Genomic DNA, 13,361 nt, shown 5'->3' with positions numbered 1-13,361 from the left:
ACCGTGTCAGGTACAGGGTCCACAGTGTTTAAGTGTTAAGGACTATCCAATTGTGTACAGAGTCATTCGAATAATGCTCGTTGATCACGCCTCTTGTAAAGTAGAAAATACAGAGCAGACTCCCCAGACCAATGTTCAATCTTAGGTTTTTGAATTGAGGATTTCAATTGAGGTTTTTGTGAAAAAAATGTGACATTAAATTTTACGTTTTTACCTGATCTCGGATCAATTTTATAAATTTGTAGGCATTGAATGTCACATTTATACCATGATGAAAGTAAAGAGTTGTAGTTAAAAGTCTCTTATTGGTCTGGGTTGTGTTTCCCAGAATCATCGTAAGCCTTAAGGCGGATTTATACTTCTGCGTCTGACCTGGACCGTAGCCTCTACGCGTCATTTTTCATTTATACTTCTGCGTCATTGTCTATGATGAGCATGTGTACCCCTGAGGAAGGGGTTCTGGCAGACCAATCACAGAGCTTGCGGTCCGCGTGGAATCGACGCGCTGTTACATTTTTTGAGAGGTGCACATCAGAGTAGCACTCCGGGGGTGGTGGGGGGACACAGAAGTACAAATTGGGCTTAAAGGGTGGGTGAAATGCTGTTTCATGCATACTGAGCTTTTTACACTGTTAAAGACTTGGATTCCCATCCTAAACATAGACAAAGTTTCAAAAACTAATGTTTGATGTTTGATGGAGTATTTCTGTGTCAAAAATACTCCTTCCGGTTTCTCACAAGTTTCGGAGAGTTTTTTTCGAGTATGGGTCGGCTTGACGTTAATAGACTGGAAGGTCCTTTTATGGACCGTACGGGCTCTTCTCCCGGTAGGGTGCGCGCGCGCATGACCAGAGCAAGAGAGGAAATGCACGCACGTAAACACTGTTCTCAAGCTGCAGATCCAGTCGTCCGTGAACACTTCTGTCACGCTGCGCTCCACTTTATTCCTATGGGTGATGTCGAGCGACTTCAACGCTTCAGCACAGCATTCCGGGAAGGCAACGCTGCATTTGAACCGATTTGAACGCAGAAATGACGGGAAGCTTCACAACATCGCTTCAGTCGCGTCGCAAAGTGGATTTCCACGGTCACTGCTGTCACAGGACTTCATCATACCAAAGAAGTGTGTTTTTGACGGAGCGGTCCCAGCGATAAAGGTTCGGTCCTCCTTTGGAAGCAGTCGGTGAGTAAAACTGCTTCAAATGTCTGTGCTGTTGGCTATCATCGCGTGAGTAAACATCAGTAAACGACACGATCGCGTGCTTTGTCATTCAAATGCGCTAACGGTTACTCCATTGTTATTCTCTGTAACGTTACACTAGTCTGACGTGCAAAACCGGTTTGCTTGCTACTGCTAAGGTTTAGTCGCATACAATAGTCCATAAACCGAATCATGTCCTCATAAACTGCGAGTAAACAAGTGCAAATGTTGACAGGCCACTAAATACAGTACATGCACAGAGACGTCCGTCCTGCTGTTGCTGTTTCTCCTGTTCAATTTATTTCAGCCTCCGGATCTGATTCTGGATCATTATCTGTATTAGCTGAGATAGCCATGGGTTTCTCCACACTTGAGGACGTCACCGCTTTGTGTGCGCTCGTCATTCTTTAGCTCCGCCCACACGATACGCCTCCAGGAGCTCGGTTCTTTCCGGAAAGACTCGGTACAGCCTATATTTCTAAATATGATTTTATAAATATGATAAAACTAAAAACTTTTCGGAGATATGAATGATGCAATACTACTCTATAGGTACTCAAGATTGACACGAGATTGACTGAAACTGAGTGTTTCACCCCCCCTTTAAGTTGATCATAGCACAATTGCCACCAATTGAATCTACAATCACCTTAGCCTTATGATGCTTTCGGGAAACGCAGCCCTGATTAACCAAGTTCTCCATAAAGCAAACAACAAGCCCTTTAATTTGATAAAATAACAAGCTTTTAATCGATTAAAAATATTTATTCGATATATTGTGCATCCAAATAGCAGTAGATGATTTGTTATAGCATTTAATAGATCACAACTTTATTAAAACATTTAAATTAGCAAAGCAATTGGTTCAGTTGATTCATGGTTTTGAAAAGCATTGTTTCATTGAAAATCAACAGCTCCAAAAAAAAAGTTTGTGGTTTCAAGTACAGGATTGGTCAGTAAAACATTTAAGGCGGGCCTTAGTACTGTTTGACAGTATTGCTATAGATTACAGCCATTTTACAGTGAAATGCAATCTGTGCAATATGTTAAGCATGAAGAAGCCATAAAATATATTTCTGTTGATTTTCAATCATTGCTCTGTGTTGAAAATCACCACTCAAAGAATGATATATGGATGGCATTTTCTTTTTGCATGCCGTAGGTTGATGCGATAGTCACAGCCTATCAATTATTCTGAATGTCCCACAAGGCACTCTGTGCTTTAATAAGCTGAAAATGGCTCCAAATAGAAGACACATCTGTTTGCTCTGGAGCAATTAGCGATATGTCTGAGCCGTTCCATGGTTTTTGGCAAGTCTCGATCTTATACTGCACCAGAATTTTCTGCTTCAATATTAGCACGACTCATAATTAAACCCTTTAGGAGCGAAGCATTTGCACAATATGCTCGGCTGCTTTCATTACAAAGTGCAGTCGCTCATGCTTTATTCTCTTACAACTGCAAGCAAAAGATTCTGATTATTGTCTCTTTTCCAGTACATTGTCTTGAGAGGCTGGCAGTCATTATTCAAGGTGAACGTGTGCTACTGCCAGCACTAAATTAGAGGAAAGATTGATGGACGCAGAAAAGAAGATTGACGACGAGGAAATATTCAGTATGTGCTCTAATCACTGTTTGTTAAATAGAAAGCTTTCAGTTGCATGCTAATGGATGGATTTAGTCTTTGTAATGGTGATGTTATAGAGAAATCAGCTTTAAAATGCGGTTGTAAACTATAGGTATTTGGCTACTAAGCGCATATCGGCCATAATTCAAATGGTGAAAGACGTTTTATTCCCATTGGTGGGAAAAATTAGCCTGACAAGCCAGACCCACATCAAGATATTTGGTCTGGAAACTTTCCATAGACAGGGCTCAATCCGAGGGGCGGGATAAACGGTTGTCTTTCAAACTCCCTCTGCACGTGATAGGATAGCGCTACACCAACCAGAGCAACGAGGGTGAAGCAGAGCTAGTTGTCAGATTAAACTTTCACCGTATCCGGTCGGCAAAACTCTGAACACATCTTCCCTTCTTAAGAATGACTTCAGTGCCGTTCTTTGATCTTTTCTCAGAGAAAAGCTTAACTCCAGGTCTTCCAGAGTCGCGGTCAAAGCTGATTACTGAGAATAATGCTGATTACTACAAATAAAAAGTTTTCTTTGTAAAAATCCAAAAATCAAGGTTAACGTAAGGAATTTACATTGGAAATGAATGGGGACAAATTTGGGGGCTTTTAAAAGCAGATTATAATTTTAAAACATGCACTTACATTAATTATTCTGTTAAAATGTGCATTATTTAAGGTGTAAAGTGTTTTGAAAAATTAGGGTTTATGATGTTTTAATGGCTACAACATTTTTTCTGGATTCAGTTTTTTTTGGGGGGGGGGGATTCCCATCTTAATGATTAAATTAATTCATAGTAATCAATATACATATCTAATTAATTTAAACTTACACTTTTTAAACTCATACTACTATTAATTTAAACATATACAATTTAACATATATATATATAACACATTAACATATATGTATCGAAAATGAATATAAAAAAAATAAGTTACCCAGTTTAATTACAAATTTACAAATGCACTATGAGATATAAATATAAAATATGTAATATGAATATATTTCTGTCAATTTCTTCAGGTTAAACCAAACTTTTATTTTGATAGTTTGCTGTGAAGTTGAAATTCCTTTGCTGTGAGGAATTGAAACCGTTCATTCACACAGAGACACGCAGAACATGCAGGATTCATAATTTAATAGTCTTTTTGCGGTTTAATATTCACAGACACTAGTCTATATCCATTTAATTTAAGTGTGCTGACCTGATTTTTATTTATACATCAAAAATTAGACAAATCCTGTTCAATTCCACATTCTTTTTTGGATTAGATTCCGCAATTCCACTCTTTCCGCATCGCAGAAACTATTTGACAGTAAAGTTTAGTAAGTGTGTTTTCCTACTGCCTACTGACTGTTTATGTCTTGTAACTATACTACTGAAAGTTGAAATGCTGTGTATTTGCTGCTGTGTAACAGATTGCCGCATTAACTTCCATTGGGAGTGCCTCACTGTAAATTCTTTTAAGAAAGAGAGATATGTTGAAATGAATGTATTTAATATTATGTCTCAAATCCTGAGATTAACATTTGCTGAACCTGAACATTTCTTTAAATCTTCTTTTTCTCAGATTTTGATCCTGAGAAAAAAGACTCAGTTATCTCACATGTGCAATAGATTCTCTTCTCCCGGTTGTAACAGTAGCCATGTCAGCTTCATCTCTGTAGCATAACTGCAGGGCTTACTATCACCTTTTGGCAAATGACAGACCTCAGCAGCACTGTCCTGTTGTCAGGCCATTGCACTTTGTCATGGTACCTTGTGAACAGAGCAGTAAATCCCCTTGGCTATTGGTTTTACTGTAAAAATGACCTGCATCAGCAGGGTTTGTGAAGTGTGCCCGCTTTGGTTTAAATACTCCACTGGTGCTCGACCTAAATCGCCCAAGGGCTAGTAGAAGAAGAACCTGCTATATTGAAAATGTTACACTTCTTCATTTGGGACTAGTGCTGTGATTTGATCCATTACAAAACATTGTGAGCTAGACAGCATTTTAAGGCATCCTCAACATGCTCTTTTTTGATGCAAAGACAAATTGTAATATCATTAATTTCCTTTAATATTGAAAAGTAGTGATGGAAATAGTTAAATCCTATTAGAAAAAATCGACCATTTCAACTGATATTCATCTGCTCTGCACTATGCACTTTATGCTTATTAGAGTATTGAGGTGCATTCACACCATGTCGAAATTTCCGTAATTGGGCAATATGACATCATGACTTCGCGTAAACATACATGGCACTTTCTAAAGCCAAGTGGTGTGTTATCTGTACACATTTTGAGCTATGCGCGTGTATGTCTACACCGTGATTCCGCGTGTATGTCTACGCCGAAACGAACCATCATCTCAGCGTATATGTCTACGCCGTGTGATTCTGCGAGTTATGTCTACGCCGAAACGAACCATCATCTCCGCACTCGTTCATATTTCTCATTCAAATTATACACACGAGTCTGACTCTTTAGAATGACGCGATCGGTCACGAGACACACGAGAGCCAATGGCATTTTACAATCAAAGCTGACGTAATGACGCAAATGGTCACGAGACACACTACAGCCAATGCTGTCAAAGCTGACCTGACGTTTTTTCCGACGGCAATATTTAAAATGTATTCTTTGGCGGATGGACTTGACGTTCTGATCGCTTTTGGGGATTTTCTTCACACAATTCAGTTGCTTGGCCTCGGAATACTTGGGATATTTGTACTTTCTGAATAAATTGCGCCTTGAGTCGTATCTGCCTGTTATATCCTGTTTTTTATAATACACAAATGGGTAGGTTTAGGGAAGAGTTTGATTTCGAGTTGAAGACGTTGATTTTACGCATTCAAAATGTGTTTGAATGTGTGTGTGTGTGTGTCCACAAGGTAAATGGATTTATAAACATCCCAGTTTTTTTTTTTGAAGGCGCAGGGGCAGTAGTTCTGTCTGTCTATCTGTCTATTGGCCTAATTATGTCTGTCTATCTATAGTTCTGTCTGTCTATATGTCTATAGGCCTAATTATGTCTGTCTGTCTATCTATAGTTTCAAATTTCAAGTTTTCATCCTAAACTACAAAACAAACAAACAAAAACAAAAAAACAGTTATGTGATGCGGATGGATATTACAGGGAGTGCAGAATTATTAGGCAAGTTGTATTTTTGAGGATTAATTTTATTATTGAACAACAAACATGTTCTCAATGAACACAAAAAGTCATTAATATCAAAGCTGAATATTTTTGGAAGTTTTAGTTTTTAGTTTTAGCTATTTTAGGGGGGTATCTGTGTGTGCAGGTGACTATTACTGTGCATAATTATTAGGCAACTTAACAAAAAACAAATTTATACCCATTTCAAATATTTATTTTTACCAGTGAAACCAATATAACATCTCAACATTCACAAATATACATTTCTGACATTCAAAAACCAAACAAAAACAAATCCGTGACCAATATAGCCACCTTTCTTTGCAAGGACACTCAAAAGCCTGCCATCCATGGATTCTGTCAGAGTTTTGATCTGTTCACCATCAACATTGCGTGCAGCAGCAACCACAGCCCCCCAGACACTTTTTAGAGAGGTGTACCGTTTTCTCTCCTTGTAAATCGCACATTTGATGATGGACCACAGGTTCTCAATGGGGTTCAGATCAGGTGAACAAGGAGGCCATATCATTAGATTTTCTTCTTTTATACCCTTTCTTGCCAGCCACGCTGTGGAGTAATTGGACACGTGTGATAGTGCATTGTCCTGCATGAAAATCATGTTTTTCTTGAAGGATGCAGACTTCTTCCTGTACCACTGCTTGAAGAAGGTGTCTTCCAGAAACTGGCAGTAGGACTGGGAGTTGAGCTTGACTCCATCCTCAACCCGAAAAGGCCCCACAAGCTCATCTTTGACGATACCAGCCCAAACCAGTACTCCACCTCCACCTTGCTGGCGTCTGAGTTGGACTGGAGCTCTCTGCCCTTTACCAATCCAGCCACGGGCCCATCCATCTGGCCCATCAAGACTCACTCTCATTTCATCAGTCCATAAAACCTTACAAAAATCAGTCTTGAGATATTTCTTGGCCCAGTCTTGACGTTTCAGCGTGTGTGTCTTGTTCAGTGGTGGTCGACTTTCTGCCTTTCTTACCGTGGCCATGTCTCTGAGTATTGCACACCTTGTGCTTTTGGGCACTCCAGTGATGTTGCAGTTCTGAAATATGGCCAAACTGGTGGCAAGTGGCATCATGGCAGCTGCACGCTTGACTTTTCTCAGTTCACGGGCAGTTATTTTGCGCCTTGGCTTTTCCACACGCTTCTTGCGACCCTGTTGACTATTTTGAATGAAACGCTTGATTGTTCGATGATCATGCTTCAGAACCTTGGCTATTTTAAGACTGCTGCATCCCTCTGCAATATATCTCACTATTTTTGACTTTTCTGAGCCTGTCAAGTCCTTCTTTTGACCCATTTTGCCAAAGGAAAGGAAGTTGCCTAATAATTATGCACACCTGATATAGGGTGTTGATGTCATTAGACCACACCCCTTCTCATTACAGAGATGCACATCACCTAATATGCTTAATTGGTAGTAGGCTTTCCAGCCTATACGGCTTGGAGTAAGACAACATGCATAACGAGGATGATGTGGTCAAAATACTCCTTTGCCTAATAATTCTGCACCGTATATGTTCAGTCTATAGGGTTGAAGAGTTTCTTTACAAAGTGACATTGGCACCTACTGGCATGAATAACACGGATCCGTGTGAACGGGGATCGTTTTGACAGCGTTGCCATCTGTACGTGAAAAACGCAATAGAAAACTATTGTCATGTAAACGTACCCTTTGAAGACGGTTGCCCACCTAGGATGTAAATAGCTGCACAGCCCACTGGGTTTTGGAACAGATGCTTTCCATGCCACAGATTCTTCATGCCTTTAGTTATTTTACAATTCATGGAAGGACATAAGAGGTCATTTGTTGTCATGGTGATTCAATTTGCGTGTTGTTAAACCCTTGCACTGTGCATGAGAGTAAGTAATGTGTTGTAGATCAAATGGAAAATAAACATCTAGAGTGCAAATTAAATTAATATGAGTGCCATTTCAAAGCGCTGTTTAAAACGTCATCAAGGCTGTTTTTGTCAAAAAACCTTTCCACATAAAAGACAAATCATTTGTCGAAAGCACTAAGTTCTCACAAGGTCATGTTGTTATATGAACAAATTGACCACTGTGTTCTTTTTGAAGGTTCTTTTGTGCGCTTTTCAGGCCGTGCGCTGTATTAGATTACTAGTTTCTCCCCAGTGCATTTTCTTTCTCAATGCCTTGAATGAAAACAGCTGCCTCTCACAGTCGCCTACATGCATGAGAAACAAAGGTGTGAGTCCTTGCTAGTTTCGCACTGGCTTTATGCCTTTTACATGAACTTCAGTTTAACCTTGCAAATTGCTTTTACTGCTATTATCATAGAATAACACCTTGAATTAGGATGATTCCAGGTGTACACATACCATGACAGCAGTGCTCTCTGTATGAAATGTTTGTGAACCAGATAATACCATACCATGCAAAGAGTCCACCTCTAATAGGGAGCCACTGAAACATTGTGAGCCTGTATATTTGTAGGGGTTCAGAGAGGTGATGGTCTCGAAGTCCAGCAGCTGCCAAGAAGGACTTCATCATGACGGGGTCAGTTCAGTTGCTGCTAGTTCAATTCAAGCTCTAATATTGTCCAATCCAATTGATTTAGATTCTCAGTGGCGCCAGTTTCACCTCATAAGTAATCCAATTTCCATGCAAACTCCATTCAAACTCTTTCACTTTATATCCAATTTCTTCAGCTCATCCCCACATAATAGATGCGTCTACGCTCTCATTGCAGCTCCTCAAATAGGAATGATGAACCCTCCACACACTTGGACCTCGTCTGTAACTACATTTCGCCTGGCTTTGGGAAATCAGACAATGCTAGTGTTTCTAGTGAGTTAGCCTTTGGGAATAAGATCTACTGCTCGGTGGGAACCCTGTGGTATTGCTGTCCATAGCAATGCAATATCTCACATTTACCTGTGCGTGATAATAACCATGTTTGAGCAGGCTTTTGATGGAGGAGATCTTAAGGGATACCAATGGTTGAGTATTGCTTTGTTGTAACAGTGGGTTTAACTAGCCTGGTCTTACCAGACTCTTATTTCATTTGTACATTGACACATTGACAAGCGTTTCATCCGCGAAGGCGGGTACTCTGTTGAAGTTTAAAACTATTGGATCTGCCCTGAGCCACTCTGGATCTGCCATAACCAATCGCTAACGTTTGGTCGTGACGTATATGTCATGCGCCCTTCGCCTGTTTCACACAAATCCAACAACGTAAGTGTGCACTTGTGCAGGCCACCTCAGTGATAACCTAAAACTTGTGCATTCGGATTGTGATTTATTCATGCCACGGTGGAGGGAAGAGTTTTGTAATCGGGAACGTGGTCCATAACATGACTGTTGTAAATAAAATATCATATGCTTGGTATTATAATAAATGCTGCTATAAATATAATAACAGCCCAATTCAAAGGTTTACGTGCTTTTATTTTAATTTGTTTGAGCAGTGATGAAATGTATTGCTCTTGTAAATACTTGCCAGCAGTTTAAAGAAATACAAGTCTAGAAATGCATCCAAATAACAGAAAAGTGCAACCGTATGGTGCTCTGCAGTGGTCAAAAATTATTATAAACTGTGAAAATTCAGAGATGTGGATTCCGTCAGCTATTACATTACCACACGACCTCTGTGTTTGTCAAAAGCAGTTGGTAACTCGGCCGGGGAGTTTTACGCGGGTGGTGGGAGATGGACGGCAATAAAATAACTGACTAGCCCCTGTAAATAATGGCAATACCTTCCGACCCCACAAGAAACAATTCCTGTCCGAATGGGCTTTAGCAACTCCTTTCAGCACTAACGAAGCGAGCTGGAAAATTAAACTTTTCCCGAATTCCCTCTGTTGGGGAGGAGGGCCACAACATCATTGCCACCAACAAACCCCAGTAAAGACTGTTCTTGCTCCGGCTTTAACTTCTGAATATTCGGCAGCGGTGCCACAACAGAATGAATGGTTTGGTTCGCATCTTTCTCCGGCGCTATTAGTGAAATACAACTCAAACTAGCACATGACATCAACGTCCTCGTTCTCAGCTACTCCCTCTGTTCGCTGGTTGGACCGGTAAAAATTTGTAAGAAAACACGACCAGATTTAGTACTGAGGGAAAATGAAAATTGAGCGGAAGTACGTAGGAGGGCAGAGCCAGGCTAGGTTTAACATTGACTTGGTAGAAATACTGACTTTTGCCAATACTTTAACTGTTTTGTTCCATAGTCTTCCCTCTTATTATAATCAATAAAAAACTGGACTCTAGGAAGTAAAATGTGGATTTGCAGCTATCATTTTGAGTCAATATGTAGAATTTTAGGGTAAAATCATACCCTATATATATTGAGTAGTATAAAAACCGTGAGTAATGCTGCCTTCACATACCTAGTTTCCTAGGTAAAAATTGCACATGACCGCCCTCTCATTTCGAAATTTGAATGCGATGAGCTTGTAATCATGACTTCAGAAGTGGGAATTATCAAATGAATTTGATAGCATGTAAAGGCGGCATTAGTGCAGCGGTGTTGTGTGCACTGTGTGTAAACATGAGGGTTGCTGTAGTTCTAGACTAAATTGCCCTCGTTTATCAATCTTGCGTAGAAACGGGCGTATATGTTGGCGTAAGATTATGCTTGCACTCCTCTCACCACCTGATTTATGAAGCTGTGTGCACCTCTGCAATTCAGGTGTACGCAATGCCTGCCCTTGATAAATGCCGCGGCTGAAAACGTTCATCATTAGAATAACACGCCCCTATATATTCAAGTCTCCGCCTCCCCCACGCCCTCATTTTACGCCATGGACACACGGAAGACGGCAAAGAAGCGAAACTTCTCCAACGTGGAGATCGGGCGCGTCTCAATCATCTTACAAGTCCACTAGTCAGGGCACTGATTAGGACATAAGTCAATGGTCTGACTCCCTGATATAAGTGCCCTGACTACTGAACTAGTGAGATGATTGAGACGCGCCCATCGAGACAATTACCAGGGAAGTGGAAAAAAGCGAAATTGTTTTATTTGGGAGTTTAAAGAGTGGGATTAAAGGCACCCAAAAAACAAACAAATATGGACCCAAATTACGAGTACTGTTAATAGTGTGGAGGTTGAGAAGCGCATTCCAGCAGTTTAAAGCTGTTTGGATGATAAATTAGGCCTACCTCACAGTGCATTATTTTACAGCCCATGTTTCGATACGATTACCATTTAATTTCGTATCACGGCACATGTATTGGGGTGTACGATATGATGATGTGATGTGGAGTAGCCTCCTTCATTCACATTTATAATTGCATGATAATTTGTAGGATTCTTTTTATTATATTATTATGATTTTTATTATTAATGACGCTTATTGTTATTTAGAAGAAGAATGTTGTTATTATTTATTTTATTAATATTTAAAAGAAGAAGAATGTAATTTTTATTATTTTGTCAGTCTGAATTATTCAGTCCCAGTCCGTGCACAGCTGTCGTACAGGCTCGCAGCTGGAGGAATACATGCCTCAAATGCTTTGGTAGCCTATAGTCACACAAATTAAACATTAAAGTCTACGCTGCACAAAAATAAACACTGAAGTGTATAATTACAATGTTGTTGTTGTTGTTTGTTTTTTACAGTGGGTCATAATTTAGCATATATTTGTCAGTGCGTCACAAAACGCACTGACAAATATATGCTAAATTATGTTAGGAATTGTTTTTCTGCACATTTTCGCACTAACTCCAAACGTGCGTACACCACCTCCTGAGCTGGCATAGGATTTGAGCGTGCCGTACGCCAACGTTTGATAAATGAGGGCCAATGTGAGCAAGCATTTACTAATTTCAATAAAATCTCACTTTTATATCTCACTTTATTGACTAATATTTCTCTCCTTCGATGATTCAGTTAAACCATAAGCAAAAATGATTTTAGATTTTTTATTGGATATTGTATTTACATTTAAGGATTTGTTACATTTTGCGAGGAGAGGACGAGGGTTACATTGCTCTATCCTCTACATGCAGCTAAGGTTAAGTGATTTAATTCATCTGATCTTTGATACCATGTCATTGAGTTAACCCAGCCATTTAAAGTAGCACTGGCATTTTGCTGGCGAGTCATCGGATCAATGGTTTGGAAATGTCACTGGATTGATGACTGTGTATGACAGAAGAGGAAATTATTTGTAAGTCTATTCCTTATTCTCAGAGTCTTTCTGAGCCACGCCGAGCGATTTCCTTGCACTAGGACGGTAACCCTTTTGTTGAACCAAAGACCAAAAGAATGTCTCATTCGGTAGCTTAGCAACATGCTGAACATCTTTCACGTCTTCAGATGCAGAAACATTGTTTCAGGTAAATTTACATAACGCAAAGACGTGAAATCCTAATGTTTACACATAATTAGCTTGTCTGAGTGCTTGTCATATGTTAAAACTGAAGGGAAAACACTTTGAGTGCAGTTGGAAGAGTGTTTGCTTAACATTTGAGATAAATTTGAAGGTTTTGGCATCCTGGGGAAAGGTTTGTTTTTACTAGTCTTGGAATGCAATCTTGTCTTCAATGAATCCCCTACAAAAAACATAATTGAATTATGGAAGCAATGTGTTTAAATGAATAAAGTGGCTAAATGCTGACTACCCTTGAAACACTCAGTTTCAGTCAATCTCGTGTCAATCTTGAGTACCTATAGACTAGTATTGCATCCTTCATATCTCCAAAAAGTCTTTAGTTTTATTATATTTATTAAAGGGGGGGTGAAACACTCAGTTTCAGTCAGTGTCATGTCAATCTTGAGTACCTATAGAGTAGCATTGCATCCTGCATATCTCCGAAAAGTCTTTATTTTTTTTATAATTATATAAGAAAGATGCGCTGTTCCGAGTCTTTCCGAAAAAAGCCGAGCGGGTGGGGGCGTATCGTGTGAGCGGAGCTAAATAATAACGTGTGCGTGCCGCTGCTATTGTGTGGAGTGCGTCGTAAAGCTGTGTCATCCCTAACAGCGGGAAAAAACTTTATTCAAAATAAAAATATGGCTTTTAATCAGATACAGCCATACATCTATGATCCGGAATCAGACCCAGAGGCTGCAGTTGAACAGGAGCAGCAGCAAAAACGACTAGAGCAGGACGTCTCTATGTGGTACAAGTTATACACTAACTATATAATATGCTTAGCGACTTGTGTTATTTACATATTTATACTTGAATTATATCGTGGTATTTTTGTCTTTGAAGGTGTACATGTGGGAAGTGCAGTTGTGCACGTGTGTGTGTGTGTTTACGCGTGGTTTGTGTAGACAATTGTAACGTTAGTAAGCGGACTGGTTTTGCACGGCAGGCTAAGTTAGTGTTTACATAGAAAGACACGGAATAGTAGCGCATTTGAATGAAGAAGCGCGCTTATTTAGTTCAACATA

Source organism: Pseudorasbora parva, chromosome 14, assembly GCF_024679245.1.
Source record: "Pseudorasbora parva isolate DD20220531a chromosome 14, ASM2467924v1, whole genome shotgun sequence".
In the NCBI taxonomy this organism is placed as follows: domain Eukaryota; kingdom Metazoa; phylum Chordata; class Actinopteri; order Cypriniformes; family Gobionidae; genus Pseudorasbora; species Pseudorasbora parva.
The sequence above is the reverse complement of the archived record's forward strand: the minus strand, read 5'-3'. Positions refer to the sequence as shown.